This window comes from Saimiri boliviensis, chromosome 8 (assembly GCF_048565385.1).
Source record: "Saimiri boliviensis isolate mSaiBol1 chromosome 8, mSaiBol1.pri, whole genome shotgun sequence".
NCBI classification, from domain to species: Eukaryota; Metazoa; Chordata; class Mammalia; order Primates; family Cebidae; genus Saimiri; species Saimiri boliviensis.
The window spans coordinates 113,228,592-113,251,015 of NC_133456.1; the positions used below are offsets into that span (position 1 = coordinate 113,228,592).

Below are 22,424 nucleotides of genomic sequence, written 5' to 3' on the forward strand. Positions count from 1 at the left end.
TAGACTTCTAACAAGACCGGGACTTTAAAAACTGCATGGTATTCTTTTTTTTGAGACAGAGTCTCACTCTGTCGCCCAGGCTGGAGTGCAGTGGCGCACCCTCAGCTCACTGCAATCTCCGCCTTCCAGGTTCAAGCGATTCTCCTGCTTCAGCCTCCCAAGTAGCTGGGATTACAGGTGCTCACCACCATGTCCGGCTAATTTTTGTATTTTTAGTAGAGACGGGGTTTCACCTTGTTGGCCAGGCTGGTCACAAACTCCTGACCTCAAGTGACCAACCGGCCTCAGCCTCCCAAAGTACTGGGATTATAGGCACAAGCCCCCGTGCCCGGCCTACATGGTATTCACAAACCTAGGGTGACATGATTCTTTAGGAGCCTAAAAAACCCTCACCCATACTGTAATGATAATTTGCCTTCCTGCAGTACAGGAAAAGCAAAGAGAAGAGCACAGTTTATTTATAAAAGGCTGGGGAGCAGGGAGGCTTTCGGGAGCACATGCGGTCAGATGTGTTTATCATGTACAAGGAAAAGGCTAATGGGTCAGTGATTTAAGAACCCAGCTTCCACTCTACTTGCAATACTAATGACAAGTGCGACCACTAAAGAAACTACTATTTAAAATGGGTCATATTTGAGTTCTCAAGCATAAAAGTTAAAGAAGCACTTACTACCCCATCCCTCAGCAAAAGGTAAGCAGAGTTTTATTCTACTTTAGACATTTACGATAGATTTTATTAACAATTTACAGTGAAAGTCCAAATAGAGAAACATCAAAATGCAAACAACATGTGAAATAAAATTTCTTCTCAGGTACTCTTTTGAGATATATTTACTGAGAACCTGACACAGGCCGCCAGTGTACCAGGCTCTGGGTATAAAGTGGGGCAACTAGGGATGGCTCCTGTCCTTCTGGAGTTTATAGACTGAGGGAAGAATATAATAAATTAACAAAAACCTCTTATCAACAGCTTATAAGTGCTATGAAACAAACCAACAGAGTGAAATGATCAATATTAACAGTTTGGGGAAAATATCTGCTTCAAAGATCTCCCAGAAGAGGGTAACACAAGCCAAGACCTGAAGGATGAGAAACCATTTCCCTCTTACCCTGAGGTAGTTTAACATGCATCTCAGACGTCGGATTATGTCACCAGTAAGTAATTCCATACATATTTCTAATAGAGAAACGATTTTAAGAATACGTACAACCACAATGCCTTCATCGCACCTAGCAAAATTAGTAACAGTCTTGGTACCCAGTCTATAAACAAATGTCCTCAAAAATTGCACACACACAAAAAAACCTGACATCTTTAAAGTCAGTTTCTTTGACCCGGTATCTACAAGAGGACCATACTGCAATTGGCTGATGACGCATAAGTTGCTTTTGAACAATCCTAGTTCCCTGCTCTCTTTTTCACACCACTGATTTGCTGAAGAAACCAGGTCATTTCTTTGGCAGAATATCACATTCTGGATCAAGTTGCTGCCCTCCTCCTGTATCACTGAATTTCTGTCTGCTGTTCTTCCTATAAGCATGTAGCTGGGTCTCAAGCCTTGACTGCATTCAGGTTCAGGGCGCTTGGCAAGAGCCGTTCATAGGTGACGCAGTATACTTCTTACTGTGTCACCAGAGAGGCAAAAATATCTGCTGTCTCACTTTCAGTGATGTCAAGATTCATCCATGGGTTGATGGTAGCAGAGGACAGAAGAGTGTCCCTGGCATGGCGGTTAACAGTGCATGCCTTAGACAAGGACTGCTGGGCAACAAAGGATGCCAAGCAAGCCAGATTGGGCAGTGAGTTCCCATCCAAAAGGATTTTAAGAATTAATCTCAAAATACTGTGGCATAGTAAATAGGTTGGCAATCTTTCAGAAGCAGGATCAAGCTTCTGACTTCCGTATTTCTATTACTTATGAGAAAAAGGGGTAGACGGAGGCTGCGAAGTATTGCCTGGATCCAGCCCAGGTGAATCAGAGCTGGAGTGGCTGCTGTGTGACCTGGGTCGCTTCCTGTGCACACCCTGCACTTTAAAGAACCCCTGGTTTCCTTTTCACTGACATCTCTAGGAACTCAGTCGTGTCCTCCCACCACTGTGTACCTTGAATCCCTAGCCCCCTGTGTGCCTGAATGTAGAGACAGGGCCTTTAGAAGAGTTCATCAGGGTTACATGAGGTCAGAATACGGGGCCCGGATCCGATAGGACTGGGGTCCATAGAGGAAGAAGAAGAGAGACATCGGGGTGTGTGTGCAAAGAGGAAAGGCCCCATGAAGACCCTTGAGTGAGAGGTGGCCACCTGCAAGCCGGAGAGAGAGCCGTCAGGGGAAGCCAAACCTGCTCACACCTCGGTCCTAGACTTCCGCTCTCCAGAACTATGAGCAATCAGCTGCTGTTTAAGCCACCCAGTCTGTGGCATTTTGTTCTAGCAGCTCAAGCAGACACCAACAAAAAACCTAACAGGTGAAAGTAACCAGTGGAGGGGATTCTAGAGTCCAATTCAGAAAGGAAAACAAAAGCACTGGCACCTGCCCAAACAGGGTTTCTGTTTTTTTTTAATTAAAAAAAAAAAAAAAACTATCATTTTAGAATTTTTTCACCTACTTGTATTTGGTTTAGTTAACATAGATGGCTTCAACTTCATATTTTATTGTAAATACTGGCTTTTGTTTTTCATTTCAATTATTCAAAGACGTTTTTCCTGTATGATAAAATAATGAGAATATTTTCCTATTCTACATAAAGAATCTCTCCCAAAATACGGTGACATAAAAGCATTAAATAAATCATGAGTAATCATTATGGTTTCAGAATTCCGGATGGTCCAAAAATGAGTATGACTCCTTGTGGTAGGCTATGCATGACTCAGAGTAGGGGTTCTAAACTTCAATGCCTTTAGGCACCGGAAAAATGAAGTGAACAAGTAAAGCACGCTGGGCGCATTACAGAAAGGCGTCCTGAAAAAGGAGAAGAGGAAACAAAGTCTTGGCCCCCAGTCACTGTGGCCATCTACCAGAATGGAAGCTCGACGTTCCCGAGTCTTCACATTTCTAAAGAAAAACGTAAACACTGGTTACTTGGTATGTAAAATTTTTCCAAATTTAAAAATGTTGGCCACAAGTTAGAATTTTAAAATACACAATGTGAGACAAACTAAGCATACATTCAGGATGAACGAAAACTGTGTCCCACACCCCACCTCCTTTGCAACCTCTGGTAAAAATACAAAAGTTAGCCAGGCGTAATGGCGGGCACCTGTAGTCCCAGCTACTTGGGATGCTGAGGCAGGAGAATCACTGGAATCCAGGAGGTGGAGGTTGCAGTGAGCCAAGATTATGCCACTGCACTCCAGCTTGGGCGACAGAGCGAGACTCCATCTCAAAAATAATAAATTCAACAAAATAAAATTTATAAAGTAGAATTAACTTCAAAAGTCATGATATTTAGAAGTTTGTATATTGTAGCAGTATTGTCTATTTGCAGCACATCATATTATACATCTTTGTTAGACATTTCATACTTAAATACAAGGAGGAAAATTTCAGTGTTTACAAATGCTAAGTGCTCAGCATAAGGAGGGACTGAAGGACTCCAGGAGTTCAGGGCAACAGCCAGCCTCCACACCCTACCTGCAGGCTATGTATCCTTGGACTCAACCAACTGCAAATACAAAATATTTGAAGGGAAAAAAGCAATGCAACAATAAAAAACTATAAAAATACAGTATAACAACTACTTACATAGTATTTATGTTATATTATTTATAAGTAACCTGGAGCTGATTCCAAGTGTACAGGAGGATTTGCATAGGTTATATGCAGCCACTCTGCCATGTCAGGGACTTGAGTAACTGTGGAGTTGGTTACTCTGCGGACCCCTCTGCAGGGGTCCTGGAATCAGTCCTCCACAGATACTAAGGGACTTCTGTAACCATCACTACCAGTGAGTGGGAAGAGTAAAGGTTTCGGTGTTATAGGTTCAACTCCTGGCTCTGTGAGTTCCTAGTTGATTCCCATTCTGCAAATAAAGATACCTTTATGAAGTGGTAAATCTCTACTTTGCTGTGAGAATCAAATGGGCCTAACAAAGTACCTGGCATACATTAGACTACCAAGCACTATAGTTTCCTTCTGCCCTGGATTCATTGCTATCAAGCATAAATAATATTTTTAAACTTTAATTCATCATCCTTTCAAAATATTTGGCTTATCCTTCCATCTTCTGGCCTTCTTTGCTTTGACTCATTTTTTTGAAATTAAGTTGTTAACAGATGCAGCAGTTTATCCAATGACACTAGTTTATCCACTGGCACAGTGAAGGCCAAGGAAGCTTCTGGTAGAATCAAGTCTTTAATCTGGCAGAAGTGTTGTTCTGAGGGGTAGACGATGGTGGGGGCCGAGCACTGAAGGTGGTGAATATGGTTCTATCCACAGGTGGTTTCTTAAGCTGGCCTCCACCTCCTGACTAGGGTACATGTACACCAACAACTCTCAAACTTTAGCATGTACAAGAATCAGCTAGAGTGCTCTCAGAAACCCAGAGCCTGAGCCCCAGAGGCTCTGATCCAGTAAGCTCAGAATGGGTCCATGAACCTGCATTTATGACAAGCTCCAGCTGAGGCTGATGCTGCTGGTCAGTGGTCCACACTTGGTCTAGATGACCAAACACATTCCAGCAATGGCCCCTGGCAGGCCTCCAAGGGAGAGGTGGCAGGCCCAGCTGCCACCTGGGAATGTGAAGAGTAAGGGACTTATCTCCCTCCTGGCCTTTGTATCTGCTAACCTCCAGCACAGCGGTTCCCCACTGTGGACTCCTGGCCCTCGGCAGCAAAGCAGCATCACCTGGGAACATGCTAGAAATTCGAGTTCTGGGCTCCATCCCAGGCCCACTGGCTCAGAACCCTGGGGCTGGACCCAGCCACCTGTGCATGGACAAGGCCTGTAAAGGCTTCTGATGCAAGCTCAGCTATGAGCAGCGCTGCTCTGGGAGACAGGCAGCTCTTCATAACCACTTCAAACAGCAGACCCGAACTAATCTCTCTCACATATCAGGTTTCCCTCTACATGTTTGTTGAAGAAAGAGTTTTGTGGCTTGAAAAATGTTTGACATCAGCTTCTGCCTCATTATGTGCTTTGTGGCTCTGGTGGCACAGGGCAGGCTGGATGCTTTATACAGATAAAGCTCTGTGCTGCTTTTCTTCAGCAGCTCTAGGTAACCTAGATTCAGAAGAAGAGGAGGTATATATGAGGGTGGGGACAGTGACCATGATGGTGCTGGGTAATGCCAGATGACATTTATAAAGTGTTAGGTCTACAGCCTTTCATTTATTAACTCATTTAATCTTCACAGCCACTCCCAGGAAGCAGTAAATATTAGAATTTAAAGTTGCTAATGCTTAAAGTCTAGGAGATTTCAATTAATTACATGAATTTCCAGTTTTTAATTTTAAAATGGGAAAACCTGGCAACACAGGGCTGGCATTCTGCATGGGAAGAGTCAGCTGAGCTAAGCAGTAGCCGTGGCCTTCAGGCAGAAAAAGCCCCCTCCAGTTGAAAGAGCCCCACCACTAGGCCCTCTTAATCAATGACATAAATGTTTGGTTCTGGAAGGCATCTGAGTTTGTGACTCCTGTTTTGAAACAAATGTACGTATCTATGTATGCGCAAGAGGAAATGCCCATGGAGAAAGAAGAGAGGAGCAGAATGAAAGCAGGTTGGAAATGTGGAACGAAGGACTTCATGGGAGATGGCCCAGCGCTGCAGGCACAGGGCTAAGTCCACGGGCTGCTGTGCACATGTGCGCCATTTCTAACTTCTACAGAGCTCCTGAACTGAGCCTCTTCTTTCTATTCCTGCTGCTGCCGCTCCAGTTTCCGTCCTCATAGGCTCCCGCTCGTTGTTACAGAGCTCACTGGACTAGCTCCTGCCCTCCCGGCGTTTCCAGCTTCCACCCACCCTATGCGCTGCCTCAAGAGTAGTCTTTCTAAAACACACATCTCATCATTGGTCCACACACCAAAACCCTTTCATGGCCCCACATTATTAAAACAGCAGCATTGGTACTTCAAGACACAGACCCTTCTTCCAAGACTCTCCCTTGGAAGAAAGAACTTACCTGGGAGATATATGTATTAAAATGGGCAGGGCAACGGATGCGGCATTCAGGGCTGTGCTACGAATCACCTATCTAAGTCATTTCATACCACGTCAGTATTGCCCAAACTTCTGGCTACTGTAGTACCTTCATAATTTCTTTGCAATGACAGCATAATGTCCGAATTCTTTATTATTGCTTTATTTCTCCTAAAAGGCTTATTTTTAACACTCACTTTATCCTTTCTCTAAGCAATAATACCCATGAACTCACTGCGTCCTTGAGCTAATTCTGTATTTCTAATATAAATTAAATACAAAAAATAAATCTAAATGCTCATTTGTTTTTCACCTAAAAATTATCTTACTTGCCAGCAGGGATATGAATAGCACACTTTGGGCAACACTGGATTTCAATGACGTCATCTGGCATCACAGTTCTATGATCTAAGTGGCATCAATGACAACCCTGTGGAAAGGCTGGGATTCTATGGGTGTTGTGAAGATCTGAGCAACCGCACCCCAATGCAGGTGTGACTGTGCCCATGCTTTCAACTCCAGGAGAGTCAGTGTGCGCTGCTGCCCCTCCATATGTGCCAGACTTGGCTTTGACTTTCCATAAAAATTGCTGTAGGTTACTCAAGCCTATAAGAAACTAAGCCAGGGGGCTCTACAAACACTGTTCAGCCAATGACAGTCATCTAAATTTCAGCCCAAAATGAACGGGAGAAAGTAAAGGGTCAGGGAAAGGCTACACTTCACGTGCAAAGTCACAGGTAAGAATTATGCTATTGGGTTAGAATGTCAAGAGGCAAAAAAAAGACCAACAGAAGAATAAGGTGTATGCTGGGCATGGTGGTACGGGCCTGCAGTCCCAGCTTCCTGGGAGGCCAAGGCAGGAGGGTCAGTTGAGCCCTGAGACCAGCCTGGGCTCAACTAATCCTGCTTTACAAAATAAAGGCATAGGTGCCTTTGCAGAATTTCAAAACTAAATCTTATATGCTGCTCGTGCTCATGTTTAATTCGTTTGGTTCCTTCATTACTTTTGTAGAAATAAATTTCAATATTTTCCTGTTTGGGGGGGAAAAAAGCATAAGGAGCCTTTGTCAGTGTCACATTTGTTCAGGTCCATAAAGCAAATTAATTGTGTCTTAGCAGAAACCTCTAAGGTTTCATAAAACAGCCACCCTAAATCTTTTTGTATTTTTCTGGCTTTTCTCCTCTGAAAGGAGAAGAGAGCTTTAGAGAAGTAATCTTAATCAGCAAATTGTTCCCCTCCCCAGTGCAGCAGCAGGTTCTCCTTTGAATAAGAATCATGTAGCTGTAGTTACCACCTGTTTCTGATAGCTTTGTCACTAAGCAATGGATATGGAATAATCCAGTCCTGCTCTATTTAAATGTGGGCATTATCAGATATCTTGTTTGTTTTACTCCTTAGGAAGAGGTGCCAATAATTTGAGAGAAATGTTACCATGCAATATTGAAATTAAAGATAAGACACTGATACTACAACTTCAGTAGGAAAAATAAAGGAAAGTTGAGTTGGAGGAGAAAGAGGAGTTAGACAAGAGACGGAATATCACATATATAGTAAAAATATTCAAGCAACCAAAGAAAACGCTTTTCGTAGGATCAAGTGTTATCCACAAGCACCTTCAATTACCCTGACACAATTCACTAAAGCATATTCTATTACATTTCCTTTTGCCTGATTAGCAGGTGCCAAAAAAATTCTGAATATAACTTTCTACCGAAATTGGCACATTTACCATGTATTTGGCAAAGTACAAATAATATAAAGCAGAATCTTTACCTAAGTTTTCTTTTTCTTTTTTTCTTTTTTTTGAGACAGATTCTCACACTGTTGCCCAGGCTGGAGTGCAGTGGCCTGATCTCGGCTCACTGCAAGATTCTCCTGCCTCAGCCTCCAAGTAGCTGGGATTACAGGTGCCTGCCACCATGCTCAGCTCATTTTTTTGTATTTTCAGTAGAGACGGAGTTTCACTATGTTGGCCAGGCCGATCTTAAACTCCTGACCTCATGATCTGCCCGCCTCGGCCTCCAAATCCAAAGTGCTAGGATTACAGGCGTGAGCCACCGGGCCCGGCCCTGCTAAGGTTTTTAAAGGAGTGTTACTACCTTGCAATGTTTCTACCCCTTGACTTGTAAATTTCATTAAAAACACTAAAAAATAGGCTGTAGCACAGCTATATCCAGCTATGTGAACTCATTATCCAATCTAAAAAAGTGAATGAAGTTGAATAGCAAGAATTACTTACATTTTCATTGTGTATGCAAATAAAGGTTTTGTCTAAAAGAGAGAAAACGCTTAATAATTTATTTCAATTGAACTTAAGAAAAACTCTAACGTCAAAATCACTGGCTCCCCCGAACTAGACGCTTCTGTTAACTTTGCTATTTATACCATCAACAGCATACCATAAATGTCCGCGGACTACTTGCAGCTCATAGCCCTTTCAGTCTCTCTTTGGTTTTCCCACTTCTAAAAGAGACATGGATACCGTAAACATTTCACTTTTCCTCCCACATTTAGCAAAAGAAAAAAGCAGTGTGAGGGAAAGGATGAAAGGCAACAGCGAGCTGAGTGTGGACGAGGGGGCGGTGGAGGGAGTGTGGGGAATGGGGTTCGTGTGTGCTGCCCAAAGGAAGCACAGCCAGCTTCCACGTGCTCAGCCTGTGTCACCAGATCTTCCAGTTTTTCCAGAGAATCTGGAAAAAAATCCAAGTTTCAAACGCTGGTAACTAGTCCACATTTCTACTAAGTATCATGAAGGCCAATGCTGTGGACACTCCCCAGCTCCAGCCCAGCCACCCACCCATTGCAATGTGTGCTGGGCCCTTCTCTGCTGTTGATTCTAACTTTCCCCTTCACTACTATCTACACATCAGCTCAACTGTCCATTCCTTTATTTATTCCTTCCTTTGTTCTTTCACTCATTAATTTACTCACTCGTTTACTGATTTATTTCTGATTCATTTAGTTATTCGACAAACATAAGATGAATACTGTATATCAGGCACTACTAGACTACTATGGGCAGAATATGCAATGATGAACAGGACAGACAAGGTCTTTCTCATGGAATTAACAGCATAATGGGGGTGACAGGCCTTAAAGAAAAAATACATCAAAGATTCTTCCATTTCAGTTGGATTAGGGCTACAAAGCATGAATAAAATGGAGCCCAGTCTTCCCTGGTTAGGGAGGGCTCATCAGAGCAGCGGGGGTTTCCTGGTCTCTGTAATTCTACTGTGTGGGCTACCACACTGCCCAAGCTGGTCGCCATTGGAGATACACCCACTGCCTCTGAAGAACGTGTCCCAACATCACTGCAACAAATCAACAGGCTCTCATTGCCTCTGGAATTCAGAACAAACTCGCCCGAAATTCAAGGCCTCTCTCCACCGGTTTCATCTTATTTCTAAGACTTCCACTGCTTCCCTCTGTGGCCCCTGTTTCCAGGTACATTGGATTCTACTCCAACTCACACACCGTGAAACTTCTCAGACACCCTGACCCAGATCTGGTCTCTGTTTTCCAAATACCTGCAATACCGTACAATATTTTGATACTTACTGTAGGTTATCTCACATTATAAGTCTCTGAATACTTGTCTTACGTCTCTTATGTCCCCTAAGAGACTGTAAGCCTCTGAAGGAGAGGATCCATATCCTACTCATTTCAATACCCACAGAACTTCCTAGCAAAATAATACATATTTCTTAAACATGGCTAAATAAAATATATTTATGTCTTTCTGGACAAGATGATTAAATTCAAAGGATAAATCAGCACTCTGATCTTTCCTTAACTGTTGTGGCCTGAAAACTGTGCTTCTATAATCTATTCTAACTTTTTATATCTTATGTAATCCTAAACTCTGCACCAGCTAAACAATTCCAAAGATGAACTAATCAAAACATTTCCTTGTTTTCTAAAAAAGAAGTTATTTCCTAAGATAAAACCATATTAAATCACAGGCTTGCAATACAGTTAAACACCTTTGTCCTTATTAAAAATTATAAATTTTGCTAAATACCATTTCCCCACTAAAAGGAGCAGGGCTTCCTGGAGAAATGGCTGCTTCCAAGGCTGGGACATGGAAAGGAAGTACACAGTGAGCCTGGGGCATCTTTTGCCAGAAAAGTAAGAAAATGCTCAACAACTGAAGATGGACATCTGTCGGAAGACACAAGAGTCGGATGGAAGAGCCTCTTGGCACATGTGGGACAATGTGAGCAGCAGCACACATGACAACAGAAATGAATTACTACATTTTTTTTTTGAGACAGAGTCTTGCTCTGTTGCCCAGGCTGAGGTGCAGTGGCACAGTTACCACTCACTGCAGCCTCGACTTCCTAGGCTCAAGCAATCTTCCCACCTTACCCTCCCTAGTAGCTGGGAGCACAGGTTGACACCATGCCAGTCTAACTTTTTTTTTTTTTAAGAGTTGGGGTCCCACTATGTTGTCCAGGCTGGTCTCAAACTCCTAGGCTTAAACAATCCTCCTACCTCGGCTTCCCAAGTAGCTGGGACCATAGGTGAGCACCACTACACTTGGCTAATTTATTATTATTATTAATCATTAAATAAATTTAAAAATCCTGAGTCTAGTCTAATAACTAAAAAAAAAAAAAAAAAAAAAAGGTACAGGAGTGGAAGAGAGACAATTCTTTTTTACTTAAACAGAAGAATTCCAATACAGAAGTGATAGAAAATCAACATTTTACAACCACAAATATAACAGACAAGCAAGAATCATCAATAAATGCTAAATGAATGTGGAGAATCTGAACATTCACAAAGTCTCAGAGTATCACTCGGCCTATTACTCATTAATTATAAAGGGAGAAAGTGACCTTTACATGACAAACATCTGATAGACACCATCTGAACTACATAATCATCCCCCAGCACCCAGAGAGCCTGACATTACATGCCTCCTGACGTAACACACTGAAAAGGAAACAACAGCACCTATGAAATACCCTGAGAAACGTTTTTCCCCTGAGTTTCGTCACGAGGAAACATTCACACGCATCCATATGGCCTGGACTCCTGATAAGATCCTGTAAGAACAGACTCTTTTTGAAGCTGGCTGATTGCTGGAGACTAAAGAGACAGGACAACTTAAATGCAGCATACGATCTTTGGCTGGATCCTGAATTGTTGAGTAAAAAGAGAGCTCCAAATGACATTACTGGTGAATATTGAACGGTGATGTGACCTGAACGTTAAAGGGCCTGGATATGTTAGTTTGTGGTGATGGAGAAGAAATGTCCTTGTTCTGAGAAAACACCCGCTGATGAATACAGGGTCTGCCTGGACTCTCACGTGGCTCCAAACGGGAAGTCTGGAGGCGTGCCCAGGTGCACGCACACACCTGTCAGTTCAAAGGGAAGAAAGCCAATGCGGCAAAATGGTAAGATTCTCCAATTCGGAATATACCTTCCACAATACAGGAAACAGCTACAAAATATTGGGAAGAAAAGCAATGAAAATGCCTATTTTCTGAAAAAAATTTACTTAAATGTGACTGTCACAGCGTTAGTCATTCAGCTGTACAGTGTTTTTAATACCATTACATTTCTGAAGCGTCTTAATATAAAATACTAATTTAAGACGTTTTCTGGGCAGTCCCAGTAAGTCTTAGATGTTAACTCAAACACTAAATATACAAAATAACTGTGCTCAGTGCACACCTCACAGTGAGTCTAAAATATAACAAGCCACTGAATTCAAAGATCATGGGAAAAAAGCTGATGGCCGAATGGAACTGGCCATCTAAACAGGCACACATAATACTGTTTTCTACCCAAGCCCAATTTCAAAGGAAAGTGGTTTTCAATGGTTGGTTGGTCAAAAACAACATTAAATAGCAAGCACTAAAAAGTTAATTGAATGTTTGCCAGAAAGAGTAAAACTCGTTTTCATACTGGATAATTAATTTCTTTGTTTTTGGAAGAATTTTAAAGAGTGACCAACATGCACCCTGTGGGTAATTAAGTTCATTTGAGAAAGACCCCTTACTTCTGTGGCATGGACTATGCATAGGTTTGGAAACATTCCAAGAATGTATTTATTTATTTTAAAATTTTCTTCTTAAAGTGTTTCTTCATCTAAAGGATGTATTAAACTTAACTACAAATAACTTTAATAAAATCATTGGCAGCCCATACCTAGATAAATCCCCATAAAAGATACAGGTTTATAATATGGGTGCATTTAAAAATAAATTATAATCAAATGCCGTGGCTCTTAGTAGCTTCAAATGTGTAACCAGAAAATTAATTTTTGGATGATCAATCTAGGTTTAAAAAAATTTGAACACCTGGAAAGATTCACCATACACACACCAGAAGAAACTGTAAATATCTGCATACACCACTACTTCAAGAAGCACCCATTTAAAAATTAATTTAAAAGATTAATATGGCATCCTAAATGTGAATTGTTTTGTGATAAATTTACTATAAATTTTAAAAAGTTTTATGATCTGCTAATGTAGGACAAAATCCATGTGCTTCTAATCAAAATCTTTACCTTCTTAATACAAGGCCTTAAGAGCAAAACGTTCAGTAAAACAGCTAGTTAAACACTACCCTACCCTATTCTTTCCTTAAGTAACTTCACCCCAAACTGGGGAAACTGCTACTTAAATGTATTTTACAAATAAAAATTTTTATAAAAATAGTTTTTCTATAGTAATTAAAAGAACCTGAATCATTTCATAACTTTCTACCTTTTCCTAGCTGAGACTGGATTTCATACCCCACGTTTTAGGGGCACAGCAGTTTTCAACGATGCCAGCATTGGCGTGTGCTTATTCTCTCGGTTCCTTTCAGGGCCACACAATAGTGGCTGGACAGCTGGGCCTCTGAGCTCTCTCCAGCCATACACCCAGGGGTAGCAGTCATGTATAAAGCAGTCACCCATTTTATCTCCAATTTCTAGCTACCGAAATCTTTCCAAACCCAAGAAACGATACATTATCATATGTTTCTTTATAAGAATGATTTTGAAACAAATGCCTCTATTAAAAGTATAATTTATCAATAATTGCTACAAAACACTATTTGCATTCTTCTTCACTTCTTGACTTTTTTGAAGAATAGAAGACTTAATTTTGGCAACAAGAAATAACAGAGAAAAGGGTAGGAAGTGGCTAAAATAATGATATTCAAAGCCTAAGGAAAAGACAAAAGTCCTGGTACAATTATTCTAAGTTGTAGCAGTCAGTGCATTTTATACCATTTGGTGTAAGCGTTACCCCGTTCTACAGGATGGATAGCTTTTCAAAATATTCTAATAGACATGTAATGGGGAGGCTTAAGAAGGGACTTGGATATGAGGAAAACAAGGTGAAAGGCAATCTTCACTGTAGTTCAAAGGATACTTTCCTTTAAAAATCACCAAAACCCCATCATCTAGAAAAGTCATGAATATTGCAGCTTACATTTTCTTAGTATTTTTCTGTGCATATTTATATGCATTTCCCTACATAATGAAAATCACAATAAACGGTTTATATTCAATTTTCATAACATACTAGAGAGCACATCCCTACGTCATTAATCTTCAAAAACATGACTTATTTAATGAGCACTCAATAGTATATCACATACACAAATCATTTTATTGAATAATATGTTTACTGTTGAACATCTAAGTTTCTTCCTCTGATTTCTTCCTTTGTGTTCTTCAGCATCAACAGGAATGGAAGTTTCCTGAGGACACAGACTGTCTTAGCCTGCCTCCCAGTACCAAGCATAAAGCTGTACATAGAGCATAAATAGAGAGAAATGTTCTAGAAGATGGAGAGGGGGTGAATGGGTGGTTTAACTATGGAGGGGAAGAAATGCAGAGAGAAATGCAAATGCATAAGTAAACCGCTCCTCAGGACAGAAGTACGGAGGGGTTTGGGGAGCAGAGGCACCAGGTCCCCAGGAAGATGGACATGGGACTGGCTGAATGTGCATGCTGGAAGCCAGCCACCCAGATGACCATCCCAATCTCAAGTAGTCAGGCAGCTATTCCTTCTTCACTTGGGAAGAACACATGAGATTTTTCATCTGGGGAAGTGAAGAAAGCAGGAACAGATGGATGGAGGGACTGAATGAGAACGACTCTAGATTGAGGGAGACTGTGTAGCTGAGGCCCAAGACCAAAATCCACAATACTGAGTAAAGCTTCAATCTCATCAATGAAAATATCAACCTCCTATTCCAGTCTTTTAAATGCTCTCTTAAAAACGCTAGCAGCTGGTTACAAGAATCCCTCCCTTCCAGGTAGATTGGGGGAATCTCACCTAGAAGGAATGAAAAATCCTACGGGAACTGACATTAATGGTTTTTAAAGAAAAGGCCAATTCCCAGTCACCCTAAAGTTCAATTCACCACTCACCATCCCTGACCGTGCGGATGAAACTTTCACTTGGTTTCTGAGTGCCTCACTCTCAAGGCTGAAACCACACCCAGCCCAATCCACAACATTTGAGATAATTTCCACAAAAGAGAGAGAGAAGAAAAAAAAAAAAAACTCGAAGAAAACAAAGACAATTTAATAAGAGAATTTCAAAAAACAGCGCAATCAATATTCTCAGCGTGAAACACGTTACTTGTCTGAAGAGCTTAAAGACAATCTACCTCTTTCTTTGTCTTTCTTTCTGCTTTTGCACAGTGTTTTATAAGACCCCAGTGCTTGAAGAGCTGCGGACAGCTTACAACTGAGAGGGAGAGAGGGGCTGTCACACCTCAGAGCAGGGAAGAAAGATGGAAGACTTAGACTTTTTTTTTTTTTTTTTTTTTTGAGATGGAGTCTTGCTCTGTCGCCCAGGCTGGAGTGCAGTGGTGTGATCTCAGCTCACTACGATCTCCGCCTCCTTGAATTGCCTTCAAGCGATTCTCTTGCCTCAGCCTCCCAAGTAACTGGGAACACAGGCACCAACCATCATGCCCAGCTAATTTTTGTATTTTTGTAGAATTGGGGTTTCACCATGTTGGCCAGGCTGGTCTTGAACTCTTGACCTCAGGTGATCTGCCAGGCTTGGCCTCCCAAAGTGCTGAGACAACAGACGTGAGCCACCACACCCAGCTGAAGAGTTAGATTCTTGATGACACTGTTCAGTCCCTGTGTCAATTTTGGGAAAACAAATTTCTCATTCCTATTGATGTTTAAAAAAAATGAATTATTACTGTTGAAGCCATTTGTAGTTAGGTATTCTATTATTTGGAGTGGAAAGCATACCAGTTGATACAGAAGGGTTAATGGATAAAATCAAGAAAAGCTAGGGCCGGGCACGGTGGCTCAAGCCTGTAATCCCAGCACTTTGGGAGGCCGAGGCGGGTGGATCACAAGGTCAAGAGATCGAGACCATCCTGGTCAACATGGTGAAACCCCGTCTCTACTAAAGATACAAAAAATTACCTGGGCATGGTGGCACGTGCCTGTAATCCCAGCTACTCAGGAGGCTGAGGCAGGAGAATTGCTTGAACCCAGGAGGCGGAGGTTGCGGTGAGCCGAGATCGTGCCATTGCACTCCAGCCTGGGTAACAAGGGCGAAACTCCGTCTCAAAAAAAAAAAAAAAAAAAAAAATCAAGAAAAGCTTTTGAAAAGAAGAACAAAGGCAAAGAGATAATAACAAGAGACAAAAAAATAAGAATATTAAAAGTTCAAGAGATTCAATATCCAACCAATAAGAATTCCAAAAGAGAAAATAGGGACCAGGTGTGATGGTTCATGCCCATAATCCCAGCACTTTCAGAGGCTGAGATGGGAGGATCGCTTGGCCTTGCAGTTCAAGACCAACTTGGGCACCAAAGTGAGACCTCGTCTCTACAAATAAATAAAAAAGGTAGTCGGGCATGGTGGCACATGCCTATGGTCCCAGCTACATGGGAAGCTGAGGCAGGAGGCTCATTTGAGCCCAGGAGTTTGAGACTGTAGTGAGCTGTGTTTGCACTACTGCACTCCAACCTGTGTGACAGTCTCAAAAAAAAAGAGAGAGAGAGAAAGAGAGAGAGAGAGAAAATAAGAAATAGGAGAAGGGAAGTTATGCAAAAATAGGGAAACTTCTAAGAACTTAAGGTATGGATTATCAGATTAAAAGAGCGCAGTGGTACCATGAAAAAAACAAAACACACTTGAAGGCAAACCACAGTGAAAATTTAAAACAGGGTTATAAAGAGAAGAATCTAAATTTGCTAGAGAGAAAACTCTGATAGTATACACATGACTGGGGTTCAGAATGGATCAGGATTTCTCAAGTGTATTATTCAATGCTAAAAGATAATGGAATAATTTGCTCAAAATTCTATTGGAACGTAAATATCAACATAAAATTCTTTATTCAGTCAAATGAGCTGTGGTAGCCAAAATGCTAAGAGCGACCCCCCAAGGCTGGCTTGTGTGTGATCCTGTCCTCTCTGGGTGTGGGCAGACCCTGAGAAGATGATGAGGTGTCACCCGCAGGATGATGCACAAGGGAGACTTGTCAAGAGGCCCTGATCTCTTCTCATGAACCTTTTAAGTGCAGAGTTTTCCTGGCTGGTAGCAGAGTAAGAAGTTGGGGATTCAGAGCATGAGGATCTGATGAGCCACTGCTGGCTTGAGGATGGAGGGACCATGTGATCAAGAGTGTCAGCAGCCTAGGAAAAGTGAGCACAGCTGCTGGCTCACAGCCAGCCGGGAACACCAACCTCAGTCCTGTGGATGCAAGGGACAAAACTCCATCAATACAGAGGAAGGCTGGAAAACAGCCCCATGCTCGACTGGGCTGACATCAGACTTTGGCCTTGTTAGACCTTAAGGAGAGAATCCAGATGAACCACAATGAAGGTCTATCCTACAGAAACCATTGGTAATAAATGAGTCTTGTGTTAAGCTGCGAAATTTGTGGTAATTTGTCATGTGGTAGTAGAAAGCTAATACACTTATTAATTAAGTACTTTGCTAACATACATACTCCTCTTTTCCTAAAAGCTCAATACCGAAGGAAAAAAATATCTACTTTATGAAAGACCTCTGTATCGCTTATTGCAGTTTAGCTCAAGCTGTCCCCAAATGAGACTGTAGATTGACAGGCTGCAATGCATGTGTATATTGTACTGGGCAATCTATGACACAAGCATTCACAGCTGGCTGAGTGGGTGGCTGGTGGCAAGGGGTGGTCTCAAATACAAAGCTGAAAAGCCTCCTCCTGTCCTTCTCCCTTGTCACAGGACCTCCTCCAAATTCCGAAGAGTAGTCGCACAGGACAGCGTTAGAACTTACGACCATCCCCCAGAATGAAAACAGTTTCGGCAAGAATTGGCTTGGTCTGCATTCTCCCCTCATTCACAGTCACAAGAGCAAAAGATCCGAGAAAAGGAATAGATAGAAGGATTATTATTTTCTTGGAATGCTGAAAGGTTGAAACAAAGCTGTTTTTTTATCTCACTAGCATATGCAATAGGACATGGTTCCAATATTCCATTTTAGGGCTAGGTAAACTAAGGCTCAGGGACGTATCAGCAGCAACACATGTAGCTGCCTTCAACTATCATCGGTAACCCACTCCTTTTTCTTCTTCCCTGAATTCTCCTGTTCCATTCCCACTTCTGCTACTCATGTATTTTAATATTTCTACTGTTTACATCTTGGAATTTCCACCTCCACATGATCAGCTTCGGTGTTTGCCAAAGACATTTGATTCCTGTCATGTGATAACTACACGCAGGGATGGGGAAAGAGCGACCCTGACATTGATGAATACCTACTGACTGACAGAAAACCTGCATACATTTTCTCATTTTATCTTCACTTCTCCCCTAAGAAGCAGATACTGCCATCCTCATTTTGTAGATGAGAAAGCGAAAGTTCTGTAACTGTAGATAGAGGTCACATAATTAGTGGAAAAATATGTATCCAGTGGAAAGTCTCATTCCAAAGCCCAGGCCTTTTTCAATTAGAATCACACCCCAATTTCCCAAGAGTCAACCTGGAGCCCTCTGCTTTTACCCTTTTCCTCGTAATCATAAATGAGACTTCTACACTTATGACCAAAAATCATATTCACAACTCATTAGCACCATAGATGTGGCGTGTCAAGGCGTTCATGGCAGGACAATGATGTCATTAAGAAAGCGTGATGTATTGGTTTCAAGAAAAGCATTGCCCATCTTCAAAATGCTTAAGAACAGAGCTGTGAGATGTCTAAGGAAGAGGTAAGAACTGTCTCTGTATAAAACCATCACATCTTGTGAGACTTAAATAAATAAATAAAAGAACTGTCTGCTGACTTCAGAAGAGAAATAGTTGTTACAAAATATAAATTTACTGGGAAACTAAACACATTGCTGTACAGATACAGCAAAGAATTTTCCAGAAAAGTTGAAATCACTGAAAAAGAAAGTACTCTTGTTCTAGGCAGATGTCCAGTGGGCCAATAAAAACAGGAGTTTAGGGCTCACTAAAGCTATTACCAAGGAAACTGCCCCTCATTTAGGGTTTACCATTCAGAGAGAAGTAGACTAATCCCAGCACTTTGGGAGGCTGAGACAGGCGGATCACCTGAGGTCAGGAGTTCGAGACCAGCCTGGCCAACATGGTAAAACCCATCTCTACTAAAAACGCAAAAATAGTCAGGAGTGGTGGTGGGCACTTGCAATCCCAGCAACTCAGGAGGCTGAGGCAGGAGAATTGCTTGAACCCGGGAGGCAAAGGTTGCAGTGAGCCGAGACCACACCACTGCACTCCAGCCTGGGTAGCAGAGTCTCAAAAAAAGAAAGAGAGAGAGAGAGAGACAGAGAGAGAGAGAGAGAGAGAGAGAGAGACAGAAGCTTGAGCACATCAAATAAAAAAAACCAGGAGATGAAGGCATCTTCAGTCAAACACCATCCATCTTATATTTAAATAAAGTCTTAGCCTACGTACACTCCAGCCCAGGGAAAAACATACTAAAATAGTTTCATTAGTTTTGTTAAATATTTGATTTTATTCAACAAACATATATAAAATTTTCATAGATAATTTTGGCATTTTTAGTAAGTGCTCAATAAATATTAATTGGCTAAAAAAATGAACAGAAAATGGGTTCCCAGGAAATGAACTAAACTTAAAACAATGACCAATTAAAAATCATCATTCCACTTTTAACTGCTCAACCATCTAGGTCCAGTCCCCATCTAGGAATCAATCAGGTCAAGGAGGCACCACACTACACTTGCTAGGATGAACATATGGACACTACCTCTCTACCGCAGGGACCTGCAGTTCCGCTAAACCAGATGGTGTTCAGATGGAATACAGGCAACCAGCATTTGATGGTTTTGATGTTCTGTGTAATACTTGTCTACCTTAGGTGGTAATTTTTTTCACATTTGCTCTGTGACCAACTGTGTTCCTTGAGGGCTGACTGTCCCTGCTGACAGTAACTCCGTCGTGGAAGAATTTGTATTGGTCAGGGGGAGGAGAAGTAGGAAAAACGTGCTACATTCCACAGTCAAATATAGAGAGGAACTATAACTTTGGATTACATACCACCACTTCCATTAGAATGGCTAATTGTCAACTGAGAGTTTACTGCAAGACAATATAAAAGGGAAAAAGAAAAAGGATAATTTTAGTACTAATAAAATATGCAATTCCTTTGATGATACAGGGTGGAACACTACGGTTGGAGTAATTTGAGTTTTGTACCTACTCTGCTGGTGAGAACGTTAAGTTAAAGAAGGGAAGAGAGAGAAACAGACTGGCTCTGCCTCTTTCTGTGTTTCTTAAGAAGTCTTTTGAGAAGGGTGATGAAAGGAATATGGGTACACAGAAGTATTAATGGAGTTGGTATTTTAATGACAAGGATCAAATTATAGAAGAAGGATACTAATAAAGATAGAGAATAGCTGATAAAACGTCGATATGGGCAAAACAGAGGTGAGAAGCTGAAGACGGAAGAGCAGAGGAAAGAGAAAACCTTGGTGAGCACACAGACAGGCCCGCACCTACACTAGCAGCAAAGGGACTGATGAGAAGAGCTGGCAAGAGCCAGGGCAGAAGACACTTGGACAGATCTGGCTACGGGAGAGAAAAAGACGGGACAAAACATAGGAAGTGGAGCACAGAGAGAGTAAGACTTAAGGATATGAAAGTTTGGCACAATAAAGAAAAATCTTATCTTACAAGGGATTCTGATGGGTAACAACGTGGACAATACTTGCAGAAATTTACAAATTGCATGGCTCCTCCCTGCTTCTTCTCTGTTTAACTGATCCTAAAAACATACCTTTTAAGTGATAAACTTAACAAATCCAAAGCCAAAGATTTTTAAAAAAGGCCTAAACTAACTCATTATTACTAACTCATTATTAAATAACAAAGCTCTTTCAGGAGTCTAGGCCTTTACATCACTCTTTTAAAAGATACTAAGTTCTAGAAGTAATTCACAATTTTCCCAATATACATCCCAAATACTCAAAGACTATATTTTAAAGTAGTTTTTATAAAATAAATTTCAAGAAAATAAGTTGAAATAATAAATGTTTCTATTTCAGATTCTTTGAAATTTCAAAGCAAAGATGGATAGACTAACTGACCAACTGGCTGATCAACCAACAATGCTGTTGGAATTTTCTAAGAAACCGTTGTGTTTCAAAAAGCAACCCAAACTTTACAGCAGAACTGACAGAGATAATAAGCATTTTCATTTTATAATCTGACAATATACTCTATTTTACCAGTTTAAGATTTACTATGTTAATATACTACAAAATTCTAAAATGCTATATGCTGCTTTAAAAAAAATCTTCACTTCTTTTGTAACAGAAGAAAAACTAGAGCAACCCAGCAAGTTTGCATTGGCTTTTCCATCTTTTTGACTATGTTTTCAAAATTTTGTAATCAAGTAGGTCAAAGAAAAGTACATTACGGTGCTTTCTTAAATCTGTACTTGAAAAAAAAAAACCTACATTCCATGAAGTTGAAAGCTCCTCAGCAGCTCACCCACACTGAGCACACCTTCCAGCCTCCGCCAGGTAGCACATGCTAAATTTGCTTATTGATCTTTCCAATTAGTTCAATAATCTATTTCCTAACCAAGCCCTTATGAAATAGACAAAAGAACACAGAAAATTCAAAACGCTTCTAGAAAGAAGGGAGCAAAATAAGTATTCATAATATGTATCTGAATTTTGAAATGTATAAAGTTGTAAATACACTAATAAATATTTAATAAGTGAATGATTAAACATCTGGGTTTTAAATTAAATTTTTAAAAGAAGAAAATCTCTATGTTAAGGAAAACTGGTCACAAGTTAACTATCAGCAAAAGTCATTCACTGTTACAATTTACAAACATATTGTAATACTATATAACACTATTGTACTTCAGTTAACAAGCAAAGTAGATACTCCATTTATATTGGCAATGTTCCACAAACAACAAAGCTAAGTCCGGTAGATACAACATTTTCAAAATGCATGTAAACTATTCAGATGAATTCTTTCTGCTGACAATCCCAGAGGAGAGAAGAGAAAATGATGTGTTTTACCCTAAGAGCTCTAAGCTCTCCTGGGAGGTAATTCCATTGAAATTTTGCATTCAGTCTAGCCAGGCAGTGATAAACAGATGCTTAAATTAGCTGCCTTATACCATAATCAAATATCTTAAGAAAAAAGTTTCTAACAAAAACACAAGAAGGTGAAGACAGAAAAGAGGAAAAATAAAACATTTTTTAAAAGCTTACTGGCATCTTTAGAAAAAACTGTTTTCATAAACTCTGTGTAAGTGGTATACCATAGGAATCAACCATGTCTTTCAATACATTTATTGCTTAGTTTGAACCATAGTGCAAGTTAGCACACAAATAATCAATTAAAATTAACTACCTTTCTCAGCCAGGCACTGTGGCTCACGCCTGTAATTCCAGCACTTTGGGAGGCTGAGGCGGGTGGATCACGAGGTCAAGAGATTGAGACCCTCTTGGCCAACATGGACCCTGTCTCTAATAAAAATACAAAAATTAGCTGGGCGTGCTGGTGGGCACCTGTAGTCCCAGCTACTTGGGAGGCTGATGCAGGAAAATTGCTTGAACCTGAGAGGTGGAGGCTGCAGTGAGCTGAGATCACACCACTGTACTTCAGCCTGAGGACAGAGTGTCTCAAAAATAAAAAAAATAAAAAAAACAAATAAATAAAATAACTATCTTTTTCACATTAAGTTTTTCTAAAATGATATAATTTATAGGATTTTTTTTAAAGTGGCTGTATGTACAAACTTGTATCTGTGTGTTTTACTATACATACCTCAATCTTTTCTGAAAGTAACTGAAGATACAA

At 40.8% G+C, this 22,424-nt stretch overlaps 1 protein-coding gene across 1 annotated transcript in view; it reads right to left on the minus strand.

The window, feature by feature from the left end:
- Nucleotides 1-22,424, minus strand: part of TAF3 (TATA-box binding protein associated factor 3) — a 197,164-nt gene that overhangs the window by 101,679 nt on the left and 73,061 nt on the right. The gene's annotated exons all lie outside the window — the stretch shown is intronic.